Raw genomic sequence first — 13,958 nt, 5'->3', positions numbered from 1 at the left:
GAGGAGTGAATATGGGTGAATAATACAATCTGTCCTTTAATATGTGTGAGGAAACACCAGGAGGTTTTACTTATTGAGATTTTTTTTTTCTAACCCCTCTAGTCAATAGTTTCTAATACTTGGCTTTGCAAATATATTTATCTGTTAGGACTATTTAAAACATTCTGTTTGCCCAAAGTACTGTTCCAAACATTCAGCAATCAGGTTCTCTTCTGGCTCTGGCACTAGGAAATTATGATTTTGGAAATGACAGTATTAGATTTCACAGGATTACCTGAGTAATAAACCTCAAAATCCTGGTAGTTTTTGACAACAAATATTGACCTCTCCTCCACATTACATGCAGATAGATCTGTGGATCAGGTCCAGGTATGCTCCTTGCATCTCTTATTATCCCAGGATGCACCTATAGAGCACCCCCACCTGGGATGCGATGCTCATGTGATGAAGGGCAAGGGCACAGGAGAGCTGGTGAGAATTCAAATATTCCATAAAGTTTCATCTCAGATCTATTACAATGTGACTTCCACATTTTTTTGGCTAAAGGAAGTCACATGGCTAAGCCCAACCTCAGTGGGATGGGGAAATACACTCATTTCAAATGAATATTTGATGAACAGTAATACAATCTACCTCAGTCTGCCATCTTGAGCACATTCATCTGTATCTTTCCCCACAAAATGTACTCACCTCCACTGCAGGAAAAGAAGACATCCAAAAGTGTCCTCTAATCATGGCACCAGGGTCCAACTCCATGTCTTGATCGTGTCTATATAATGTCTAAATGTGGATCCTTTTGATTTTGAGGCCTATGAAATAAAAACACAATTTATCTGTGTACACACACACACACACACACACACAGCATCATTTCAGGGCAAAGCAGGTTAACCACAGTAAACATTACCATCTGAAAAGGCAAAGTGGGAGACACAAAACAATCATTGATCCACAGCAATTTGGAAATCCTGCTGGCCAATTGTTGCAACATCCTCCCTATTCTTGGGGGTAGGAGATATTTCTTGATAGGCCCCATTTGGCTCCCTGGGAATAGATCCCTGATCCACTTCCTCCATGGGTATTGGAACCACCATCTGGGAAGACCTTTTCCCTCATTATTTCTTTGCTCCTAATTTAGGAGGCCATTGAGATTTATGAGATTTGGGGGGCTGAACTGCTTTCTTAGCCAGCTCCCAGCCCACAGAACTGAGGCCCAAATGTCCGTTTCTGTTTATTACAGTCATATGCCTTTTACATCCAGGCTGGCCGTACCATTAGTAATATAATTCTTTCAGAAACTTTGTTAACTTAGGTTTTTATTCCAGGGCTATAGCCATGTCAAAATTCCTTTTGAGCCATGTCTCCCTCACTAGACTTAGTTCTAAGTGTTTTATGTTTATCAGCTCTCCCTGGGATTTGTCATTTTTTCCTCAGCCATTTTATCCAGTTGAAGAGAATTAGCGGAGGCCACACAAATCCAATCAGAAGTCTTAAAGAAATCTGTGATTGTCACAGCCTTGCCTTGTTTTTGCCCCCCAGGCTATGTCATGAGTATCAATTAGCATTTTGGCTCAAGAGATTTCTCATTTTCATCTTGACTACCTGCAGATGAGAAACCATTTCATTCTCTAGTCCTCTAGATTTCCTTTGACTCTCTATGTTCCCTTGCAAACCACAGAGATCCTTTCTCAGCTTATTCTTTCTTATAGCAGTTTTATAAGCGTATCAAATGACAACCCGCTCCAAACACTAAATATCTTAAGTACATTCTCAGCCTCCTAGCTATTTTCATTCAACAGTTTAGCTAAATATTTCCTTATTGCATAACATGGGTGGCCATTTTTCTGGATTCCTATAAATTTCCTTGCCGCACACCAAAAAGACCCAAGCCAATGCTAGAACTATTTATGTATTTGTTGTTATTGTGGAAAATGGTTCATTTCTAAGTGCTGATACCTCCATTTTTAGCTTCAAGAATATTATGTTCCGTTGTAAAAAAAAGAAAGAAAAATTTCAAAATCTTAATGACTTACACTACAAATACTCAGACTTTATTCATATTGCTTGTTGTTGGCTGCAGGCTGTGTGCTAAAGCTGTGTTTCAGGTTGTGAATTGGATTTACGTGTGCTTCACAAGTTGGTGGAAACTTGTCTTTTAAAGTCCAGAATTGTCAAAATGGCGCTCCTACCATATTCCATTAGTTAAAGCGAGCTACACAATCAGACCCAGAACTCACAGGGTATAGAAGTACATTTCTCTCAGTGGCAAGAGAAAAGACTGAATATTTGTGGAAAAAGAATATATAATTCACCACAGTTAGTAAACATTTATTGGCCTTACTATGATGTGAATCAAGGAAAGGAAAGGATGATGTCTAAGCAATCATACTATATAACTAATGATTAGTTGGAACAAATACCCTCAATGTGTCTGGTATTTACAAAATAGCTTTAACACACTAGCTTTAATTTTGAAATCAAGCTGAAACATCTTCTTCTTGCTCTCTTCTGTACATATCTGCAGTAAGTGAGCATGCTCTAAGGATATTTAGATCTAGTACTAAACAAGCTATGTGTGACTTATAATTAAATTATGAAAAGTGTCAGTAATTTCTTTATCTATAATGTCAAAACATATAAAAGTGAATTTATGACCCCTTTGGATAAACTTCAATATCATTAAATCACCAGGGAGCTGCACTGAAGTATATTTAGCAAATAAGTTGGCTTCTAGTACTATCATAACATTGTCAGTTGGCCTGTCAGCCAGGTTTACCCCAGCTTTCCATTTGAAAAATAAGAAAAAAATAAGTTTTTCTATAACATGACCAAGCAGGCATAAAGGAAAACATCTACCGCCCATTCTCCAACTTCTCCTCTCAGCATCAGTAGTGGAGAAGCGGTTGGAAATTTTCAGAATTGCGTGAATTTTTGACCTTTATCTTTCAAATAATATTTACATATGAAGGTCAAGCTTAGAGCAGTCATCCTGAAGCTTATGCCAAAAGGGAAGTGTGAACCACGGTAGAATGTGCTTTTGTGGTGAGGAATTTAGCTTATCCATTCTCAGCACGTTTAAAAATCTCACTCAGCACCTGATAGTCATTGCAGAATGTTAACAGATCTCGGGTGCTCTGCAATAAGCAACTGTATCACTGTCCCTAGCTTTGTGCCTGTGTCCTAATATTTAGCCATTCTATGACCATTATGCATCCGTGTGTCAGAACTCCCAGCTGCAGGGATGAGAGTAAAAGATTCAGTGCATCTAAAGGAGTTTTAGGCCAGCTGCTAATGCCCATTTCCCACCTGCTTATTTTATAACAAGCTCAAATTTATAAGCAGGGTTATTATGTACAACTACTTTCAGGGCCAAGAGTGGGGCCATTTGTTCCAGAGTCGAGACTGTCTCCTCAGTGTCATTTCATTCAGTCATCACAGAAGTTCGACCTGCACTTGAATGTAGGCCAGAAGATACTGGAGTGAGTGAAGGATAAAATAAATGGCATAGAATTTTAATTCTCAGAGGCATGTTTTCCACCTGAAGTCTCCTCTTGTTCATAAATTAAAGTTGAGTCTAACACTTAAATAAGGGATCTAAGACCCACATCAATTAAGCCTGGATTCTCAGGTGTAGACCTCAATTCCCTACTATTTTCCTATTTTTACATTAAAAATAAATGAAAGAGGGATCCCTGGATGGCTCAGCGGTTTAGTGCCTGCCTTTGGCCCAGCGCGTGATCCTGGAGTCCCACGTTGGGCTCCCTGTGTGGAGCCTGCTTCTCCCTCTGCCTGTGTCTCTGCCTCTCTTTGCGTATCTATCATGAATAAATTAAAAATCATAAATAAATAAATAAATAAATAAATAAATAAATAAATAAATAAATGAAATAATTAAGTACCATGAAGTAAAAATTTAAGAACCATGACATGCCTATTAGTATGGCTAAAGTCCAAAGCACAGACATCCCCAAATGTTGATAAGAATGTGGACCAAAAGGAACTCTCATTTGTTGCTGATGGGAATGCAAAATGGTACAGCCACTCCGGAGAACAGTTTGGCAGTTTTCTTAACATATGATCCAGTAATCTCACTCCTTTGTGTACCTGAATGAGTTGATAATTTATGTCCATGCAAAATCTGCACATGAATATTTAAAGCAGATTTATTCATAATTGTCAAAATATGGAGTAAATCAAAGTGTCCTTTAATGGGTAAATGGATAAATAAATGGTGATACATCCATACATTGAAATATCATTTGGTGATAAAAAGAAGTGAGTTATCAAGCAATGAAAAGACATGAAGAAAACTTAAATGCATATTGCTAAGTAGAAGAAACCATCTGAAAAGACTATATTCTGCATGATTCCACCTATATGAGATTCTGGAAAAGGCAAAACTATGGAGACAGTAAAAAGATCAGTGGTTGCCAGAGCTTCAGAAGGAAGGAGGAAAGAGGAGATGGAATTTTTAGAGCAATAAAAATATTCTATCTAATCTTGTAATGGTGGCTGCATGTCATCATACATTTACAACACGTCACAATAAAGAACCCAAAAGTAAACCCTAATATAAAGTATGGAGTTTAGTTAGTAATAATGTGCCAAGATTGGCTAATCAATTACAACAAAAAATTAAACACATCTTGCACAATGTAAAGTCTTGTACACTAACACAAAATGTTAATAATAGGAAAAACTGAGGAAGAAAGAGTTATAAGCAAGCTCCCTGAATTTTCTACTCAATTTTCCAGTAGACATAAAACTGCTTTAAAAATTAAATCACATAATAAATTAAAGAGTTAATTAGGTTACAACATGTGGCATCACGAATTAAAATTAATCAAACTGACTCCAAAACTTGTACATGAAACTAATTTCAGTTTGCATTGCCTCTCATTGATAACAATCCCAGATACACTCAGAAAAGTTTTTAAAAAGGTGTGAATACTGACACAGTATTTGCTGTGTGTTTAAAAGCCATATACTTTTAAAATACAGCTTGTTTTCTGAAGAACTGCATATTTAAGAAAGTAAGCATTCTCTTTTAAGAAAATTTTGCAACCGAAGACATCTTTTTTTTTTTAATTGAAGTATAGTTGACACACAATGTTACATTAATTCCAGGTGTATACAACAGTGGTCTGATAAGTCTATGTAGTATGCTATACTCACCACAAGTGTGGCTACCACCTGTCACCTGATGGTATTACGATACCATCAACTATTCAACTACATTCCCGATGCTGTGCCTGTCATCCCTGCGACTTATTCATTCTATACCTGGAAGCCTGTACTTCCCACTCCCCTTCATCCATGAAGATCTCTGTAAATAGATACGCCTGTACTACTTCCTGTCAATGTCGCAGTTAAAGGTACCTCTTAATCTCTTGTCTAGAATACTCATTTATTTATTTGTTCACCATATATTGAATACTTAATAGATGTTAGGCATTGTCCCAGATATTACAGTAAATATCTAGAGATAGAGATAAGTAAAATAAGACCTCTGAGTTCAGGGAGCGTGCACAATCTAATGAGACAAAGTGGGTTTGATTCTATAATAAACAGTATCAAACGCACAGCAGCTTAACATAATGAAGGTTAATTTCCAGCCTCTATCACAGCCTCATATGGATCAATATGTGTGCGGTAGGGGAGGGGAATTGTTGACCGTGAGAGTCTTCTGGGCAGTGACTCAGAAATTCAGGCTCTTTCTATTTAGTGGCTCCATTAACTTCGGTGTGTGATCTTTAAAATCGCCATAAAAGAGGAAAAGGAAGATAGAATGTGGAAAACTGTGTAGGGGGTTTTATAAGCAAGCCTACTAGTTATATACATCATTTGGTCCCAACCTGATGATAAAGAAGGATGGAAAATAGAATCTACTTGGCCAGAAAGAAATGAAATGGGCAGAAAAAGCACATAGTGTTCTCTCTGTCACACAGACATACTTGAAAATATTTATAATACAATGTTGGTAAGTGATACAACAGAGATATGTGTAGATGGTTATATTTTATTTAAAAGGAAGTTTCCAAAGACTATAAATTAAAACTCACATAATTCAGCTGATTTTCCCGTAAAGAAATGTAAGTTAGAGAAAGTGTCTTCTTAAATATTGCAACTCTCCAACTATTTTGTCACCTTGTAGCTTGAAATTTCCTTTTCATATTCTCAAACAATGTCCAATATTTTAAAGTTTCCTCTCTTAAATGAGTTAGCAAGATAGGCTGTGCAGTTTGGTCTTCTCCAAATTTCCCCCATCCAAATTTCATTCCAAAGTTTGGGGACACATTACTCAGCGAATGCAGTAATGCATGACTATAGATGACCTCTATTTGACACTGATAAAGAATACAAAAACATCCTACATAATCATTTTATATGATAAAATACCACCTTGTGTTCCCATATCAGCCATAGACAGTCTGAGGCCCATAAACAAACTCATATAATAGTGGCTAAATATGTGTGAAAAACATCTTTTTACCCAGCCAAATTGGTGCCACTGTGTGGCAATGATGTTAACAAATTTATAATTACCTCCATCTGATAGCTTTCAAAGTAAGTGATCTTGATGAATATTTAATTTTTTAAAGATTCTCAGTAACTCAAAGTTTATTATGTTTATTAGCTCAAACTTTATCAATATTTTAACTATTTAAAAATCACATGATAAACCTTGCAAACAATGTGACCAAATTTATGAACTTGGTTTTTTTTTCAATAGCCTTATAAGTTACAGACCCATCTATTATAGCATTTCTATCCTTAGCCCTTTCCAACTCAAGTTATCCTTGGAGAATTATAAAGGAGAAACACAAATCTCATCGTGTTATTCCCTTAAGAAGCCTTTAATTGTTCTTTGCTAGCTCCACTGGCTCCACCTCTACAAGAAGACAAAGACCAAACACCACAGATTTTAAATACTATTTCATATGACAAACATTTAACGAAAATCTACTAGATGCCAAGTATTTGGGAGAAGCAGAACTTTAAAACTCTGTACAATCTTTACAAAACACACTCTTTCATCTGTATTTTCTGCCACTAAAAGCATCTTTGGCTCAACATACCTAGCAGCTAGTCACTCCCAGACCGCAAGATTTTTGCTCATATCTCCTCGCCTTTGAACACGCTGTATCAGCCAGGGTTTAGTGTGGTAGACAGATATTTCAAGCAGAAAGGGATTTCATGCAGGAAATTAAATGCTTACAAAGTGATTAGAAGGGCTGGCAGAGGAGAGTCACAGGTCTGCTACCGGAGTGATGAGTTCAAAGGCACACGATGCTGGTAACTAGAACCAGGTATGCTGATTCTCTAACTGCCTTTAGATCCACCAGACGCTTGGATAGTAAGTCTAGCTGCTACAGACTTTTTTTTTTTCAAGATTTATTTATTTATTTTAGAGAGAAGGAGAGAGAGAAAGAAGGGCGGGAGGAGGAGGGAGAGGCCGAGGGAGAAGGAGAGAACCTCAGCAGACTCTGAGTATAGAGCCCTATGTGGGGCTGGACCTCAGGACCCTGAGATCATGACCTGAACTGAAATCAAGACTCCGACGCTCAACTGATTGAGCCACCCAGGTGCCCCTTCGACTCTCTTTATAAACTCTAACGTCTCTATGACACTATTTGCTAGTTAAAATAACAGCAAGAAAATGGCTTTTACTAGAAGAGCCACATTCCAAATTTCGAATGAATGCATCTAATTAGCATAACCTAATTGCATTCAGACGAGGCTACCAGGAGGTCTAGGAAACGGGTTTTAGCTCTCTCTCCCTGTAATTCAGGCATGCACATAGAAGGAAGGAGGAAGGGATGCTGAGTCAAATCCAGAATGAACGATATCTACTGTCTGGATTGCATTCCACCCCTCTTCTTTGCTGACCACAGGTAACACTCCCACATCCAGCTCTAGTATTTCCTTCCGTGTGATGAGATACGAGGCTGTAAGTCAGGACCAGAGCGCTGCTCAAGTCCTCAGGGTACCATTTTCATACAAGGTGCTGAATACAAAGAACATACAGAAAGAATGCGCAGGGTCTGAGTCAATGGTGCCTCCTGAAATTGTTCACCACAGTAGCTCTGCTATGAACCTGACTCTTGTCTGTACAAACATGATTTTGTTTTGACGTTTTGCTCTCTATTGACCCCTCTAGACTGTATTTTCAGAAAATAACACCTGTATCTTGCTTTTATTTTAATATTCCCCCTTTTTTCGTACCCAGAGTATAAAAGGCACCTTAAGAAATGTTGTTTGAAGGAGCAAGTGAATAAATAAACAAACAAAAAAAAACATTTTAGTCATAGATTTTTTTTTTTATGTGATTTCTGATGCCATCAGGACAAAAAGAAACTTCTGGCAACCTTTGTGGAGGAAATGTTTTGTGACATCTTAAAACAAGTAAAAGGTCCCTTTTGATCACTTATTTTCAATGAGTTCAAGATGATTATCCAATAACAATACATATACACGTAATGATTTGAATTTTAAGAGTAATGGACTGCAAGTTGTGTTTGTGATTTTTTTTACAAGTGATTTATTAACTACTCAGGGTTTTTTTTTCCTATTGAGGGCTCAGAATTAACCCTTAACAGGAAACAAAGGAGGTACCTTAACGTCATTGGTATATGTTCTCTGTAGAGTTTTGTCATTGTTGCAAGGAACATAAACTCATGCAAACAATTTAATGAGAACTGAGTCTCACTGTGGGAACGGGCATGGACAGGAAAGGAAACTGAAGGGGGCAACAGTCAGGAGACCATGCAGCTCCGAGGATGAGCTACGCTCCGGCTCTCCGTCCCTTTCTCTCAGGCCAAGCGGCTTCATTGCTTCTCTCTTACCCTCTGTGCATTTACACTTTTCCTCTTCCAACTTTTCATAGAGTAGCTCTCCTTCTATCTCTCTACTCGCATTTTTCTTCCTCAGAAGTTTGACTTGCCTGAGATTTCCCAGCTCTGACTAGATCCTAGTAGCACTTCTCATTGTCGGGTCCAGGCAGTAGCAACTGCGGTCGGGTTCTCTTTCCCAATCAGCATCCTTGGACAAAGACTTCGATTGGTCCCACTTACCTCTTGTTGCCAGGCCGCAACATAGGAAGTTTCTACATCTGAGTTTTGAGTTGGCTTCTTTTAGAGCTGCTGCTAAAAACATTCTAAGTGTTCCAGGAGTGTTGGCCTATCCCAAACCAATTGGAAGATGATTTCTTGTAACTCCTTAGGCTGTCATGAGTTACTTCCCGCATAAGGAGGTTACTCCATTTATTTGTTCCTGGTGATTTGGGGTGTATAGATAGAAGTGTTCTATAGATAGAAGTGTTTTACTTCTATATGGCAGACAGTATTGAGGTCTCCAAATTTCAGTAGCTACCAAGAATTGGGAAGGGTTTGAGATTGTACCTTGCTTGCAAGCGAAGTTAGATTGCCACAGTTTCGTAGATGCACAGAAGACACTACTCACTACCCTGAATCAGAGTGAGGGCAACTTGATTACTCACACCAATAGCAATAACCCGAGCATCAGCATTCCTTTGCACCAGTTCCACAGACCCCAGTTACCGCAGGGCTTCTTGATGCCTATACACACAGGGGGTTGTGTTACAGGAAAGGGTTCTCTGGCTTAGCACACTCTAATCTTGTGTAAGATTACAAGCAAATCTACACACAACCTTTGCTCAGGAGAGAGACATTATCTTCATTGTTATAGTAGACAATAAACAAACCAGCCCTCTGTCCCAGAGGGAGACAGTATCTCTATATTCCAAGGCTGTTTGCTATACAAATATCTGTGGAAAGATAACCTATAACAAAAGCAGTCAGTGCCTCTGCTTATGAGGTACTCAAAACCTTGAGAGATGAAAGAGAGAATTTTCTCATGTCAGTAGCTTACTCCTTCAACCCCAAAAAGGAATGATTTCTCATCATAATTCACGCAATCAAATCACAAGCTCAAGTACATTTTATTTTTTAATCGTTATCAACAGGCGTTGCTCACTTTTTTCTGGAGTTGGTAATAAATTATAATTATAAGCAGATTGCTGTGAGATCAAATTATTATTGTATTCATCAATATTCCGTTCAATGGAAAATATAAATTTGCATTGAAATCTTTCTCTTTTTTGGACAATTTTTACAATGTCTTTGGATTAATGTTTATTAATCAATGTGTTATATGAGTTTAAGTTTACATTTTGTTTTTTATTCCAGGATTTTGCCAGACTTCTTGGAATCCCTGGGTGGCGCAGCGGTTTAGCGCCTGCCTTTGGCCCGGGGCGTGATCCTGGAGACCCGGGATCGAATCCCGCGTCGGGCTCCTGGTGCATGGAGCCTGCTTCTCCCTCTGCCTGTGTCTCTGCTTCTCTCTCTCTCTCTGTGTGACTATCATAAATAAATAAAAATTTAAAAAAAGAACATTTAAAAAAAAAAGGAAATATATTAAATTAAATGAGACTAATATATAGTACTGACTTACATGGTCCATAAAAATGAAATTTCATTCTTAAGTTGTTTTTTTTCCATGCAACAATGTCTGATTTTGCCTGATGCAATAAGTATTGCCACTGATTCATATTAGCATTTTGCTATAGTTCATTGCCAAAATGTAGTCACTTGGCCCTAACTAGCTGCGAGGAAGGAAGAATGTCCTTACTTTTTTCCTAAATCACAATGTATCCAATGAACATTAAGGTTGTTATTACTAAGACAGTAAGGGTGGAATAGATATCAGAATACTACTAGGGATCTCCACATTAGTGCCTTCACTTTATTTTCTAAGCTATTGCAATTATTTTCCTTAGTTTCCAAGAATTTGTTCAGGCCCCAGCCCTCTAGTTTTTTTCCTGGTTTCTACTCCATTACCTCAACCTGTTTTTTTCTGTTTCAGAAGAGAACTTCTGGTGATTCTTTTGGACATCTGCCTACTTCTGTTTTGGCTTCTTCCCAAGACTGCCTCTCAAATCACAGTCTCAACTTGGCTCAGCCACTTAGGCCTATAGTCAAGTGATCTAGGCCCCCAACCCTAACTCAGTCAGTTACTATTCAGACCTCAACTTAACACTCTGACTCCCTCCCTTTCCAAGAGGAAAGATTATCTACTAATCATCTAAGCTTTTATATTGTTAACTAGAGTCTTCTTTCTTAAGCCTTTTCTAAATTTTTCACAGGGAGAGGGTTTTACTCTTCAGACTAGTTGCTCAGTGACTACATTTCATTCATTCCCTTTTTACCAAAAATTTATAGAGTACCTTCCATGGGATGGGTATTGAATAGCAAAGGATTCTTTTTCCTCCATATTGACATGTGTGTGTTTTTTTGGTTTGTTTGTTTGTTTTATTTTTTTGTTTTACAAAACACACTGTTAGGATCCAGCAGTGCAAGTGGGTTAATAATAGATAACTTTTTGCCTATAAGAGACACTTTGCCACATAAAACAAGGGATCACTGTGTACTTTCACAAAGTTTCCTGGTCTAATATTTCAATATTTCAAGACAGTTATAGCATATTTCCTTATTTATCTCCCTAAGTCTTTCAACTCCTAAGTTTCAGTTGTTGGCAGGTATACTCTGGCACTTTCCAATGGATATTCTTACACACCTTCCAGCAGGAATTGCTTCAAAGAATTAGCCTATTTATTGTTACTGATTATGCAACACATCATTTTTGACAGCTAACACTACTTCCTGGAATTATGAGAACACATTGTACTTAACTGGCAACTGGTGGAAAAAGTATAAAAACAATTGCCCAAGAAAAGAGTGTATGATAAATTAAGAACAATTTAAAGTATTTCTTATATAAATGATACCTAAATATATTTCAACAATCCAGAGGATCCAGTGTCAGAAAATATTTTTGGAAAGAATAAGTTGACTTAATATAGGCCCTTGGTTTCAATAAGATCAAATTCCTGGCAATGAGGTCAAATTCTTGGCAAATCACCAAATGTGTGAATTCTGATATGATTTTACAACCAAACATGGGGAACAGAAGGTAACAAGTGGCATTATCTGCTAAAAGAGGTTTAATTTTATGATCAGAAAATCTAAAAAGTTAATTTGGAATTTCTTAATGCTGCTCTATGATCCAAATTTTAGAAAATTATAGTATCAAAGTGTACATCATTTAGAACCTTGAGAATTAATTTTCCTCCTTTGCTTCATCATCGAAGCTCTTCAGACGACAATTTATACTTTTTTAGCTACTTTTCCATCACTTGTTTATTTTTGTCATTCTTATAATTTGGCATATAATGAAGCACCTGACTGGTTCAGTGGGTAGTGCATGTAACTCTTGATCTTGGGGTCATGAGGTCAAGCCCCACATTGCGTGTTGAGCCTATTTAAGAAACAAACAAACACAAACAAACAAACAAAAAAAAACACTTTGGCATATAGTTTTACTACAAGTATCAGCCAGAGTAAGATAAGCTTTGCTAAAAAAATAAAATACCCAAACTGTAATGGATTCACACACATACACACAATGTATTTCTTCTCTGTAGAAAGTCTACTCAAGCCCAGTGGTTCTCAGAGAAACTTCCTTCAAATGAGTCAGGGATCCAGTCTGGTCCTATCTAGGGGCTCCAGATTCCCAGTGTACAGCCCCCACAGTCACAGTAGTTGGAAAGGTATGAGTTGGAGAATCATGCAACAGACTATCATGGTCTCAGCCCAAAATATACATGTAGAAGTTATTGACGTTATTTCTCCTCACAGTTCGTTTATCATAATTAGTCACATAGTTTTGCCTATTTGTAAGAAGGCTGGGAAGTATAGTACTCCACAAATTCAGAAAGATGATAATTGGATACTGAGAAACTTTACCAAGGTCTACTATATATACCACATTATTTTTTTTTAATTTTTTTTAAAATTTTTATTTATTTATGATAGTCACAGAGAGAGAGAGACAGGGGCAGAGACACAGGCAGAGGGAGAAGCAGGCTCCATGCACCGGGAGCCCGACGTGGGATTCGATCCCGGGTCTCCAGGATCGCGCCCTGGGCCAAAGGCAGGTGCCAAACCGCTGTGCCACCCAGGGATCCCTATATACCACATTATTGAAACAAACTTCACTGTTTGCTATTAAATACAACTAGCTTTCCTAATGCCTTTTATTTTTATTATCATTTTTTTCCTATATTTATTACTTGTGTTTCAAACTCTGGAAACTCAGAACTCTTATCCTTGTCTTTCTTTCTTTTCTTTCTTTCCTGCTTGCTTGCTTGCTTTTTTAAGTAGGTTCCACGCCCAGCATGGTGCCTAACATGGGGCTTGAATCCACAGCACTGAGATCAAGACCCAAGTTGAGATGAAGATTTGGCTACTTAACCAACTGAGCCACCAGGTGCCCCAAATTGCTTTTTAACCCTTGACAAGGCTAAATAGATCCTTAAAAAAGAAGAAAAGAGGAAGAAGAAGAAAAAAAAAAAAAAAAACACCTAGTTGCCTGGCCTTTATGGTCTGCATGTGAAGGAACTCCTCTAGATTCTCTTTCTGACTCCTTATCCTAAATCTGCTCACTGTGACTTGGTGTCTCTACTGTGAAGCTATCTACTCTCATATTCAGAAAGGTCACCGAGAACGGAAACAGCTCACTGTCTACATTATTAAAAATGTGCTATTTGTTTCATTATCTTCGTTAGCATTTTACTTTCTCTGTAGACTCTTACCCAGATAAATGATGGGCTTATCCACTACAAAATTTTTCTATCGTCTTTCCAATGGAAAGCATTAAATGTTTGAACCCTAGGATTCTTTGAATTTCTCTTCTCAAAAATCCTAATCTTGCTGTTTCTGGCAATCCTGGACTGTTGTAGGTGATTCCTACCCAGGCCTAATCAAGTCCTTGTGTTGAAAGACCCATCTTAAGCCAACTCCCATTGTCAATAAACTCTGACCTTACCTCCCCCGCCCCTGTTCTGAGACACTATGGAAGCTCTGTGGGGGGCAGTACTC

At 37.9% G+C, this 13,958-nt stretch overlaps 1 long non-coding RNA gene across 1 annotated transcript in view; it reads left to right on the top strand.

Annotated features, from left to right (window-relative positions):
* Positions 1-10,399, top strand: part of LOC112654362 (uncharacterized) — a 54,999-nt gene extending 44,600 nt beyond the window's left edge. Inside the window, exon 3 of the long non-coding RNA XR_007402371.1 lies at positions 10,209-10,399. This is a non-coding gene — a long non-coding RNA (uncharacterized LOC112654362). The remainder of the gene's footprint in view (positions 1-10,208) is intronic.
* The last annotated feature ends 3,559 nt before the right edge of the window (positions 10,400-13,958 follow it).

Source organism: Canis lupus, chromosome 15 (genome assembly GCF_003254725.2).
Source record: "Canis lupus dingo isolate Sandy chromosome 15, ASM325472v2, whole genome shotgun sequence".
NCBI lineage: Eukaryota > Metazoa > Chordata > Mammalia > Carnivora > Canidae > Canis > Canis lupus.
This window is presented reverse-complemented; position numbering and strand designations above follow the sequence as displayed.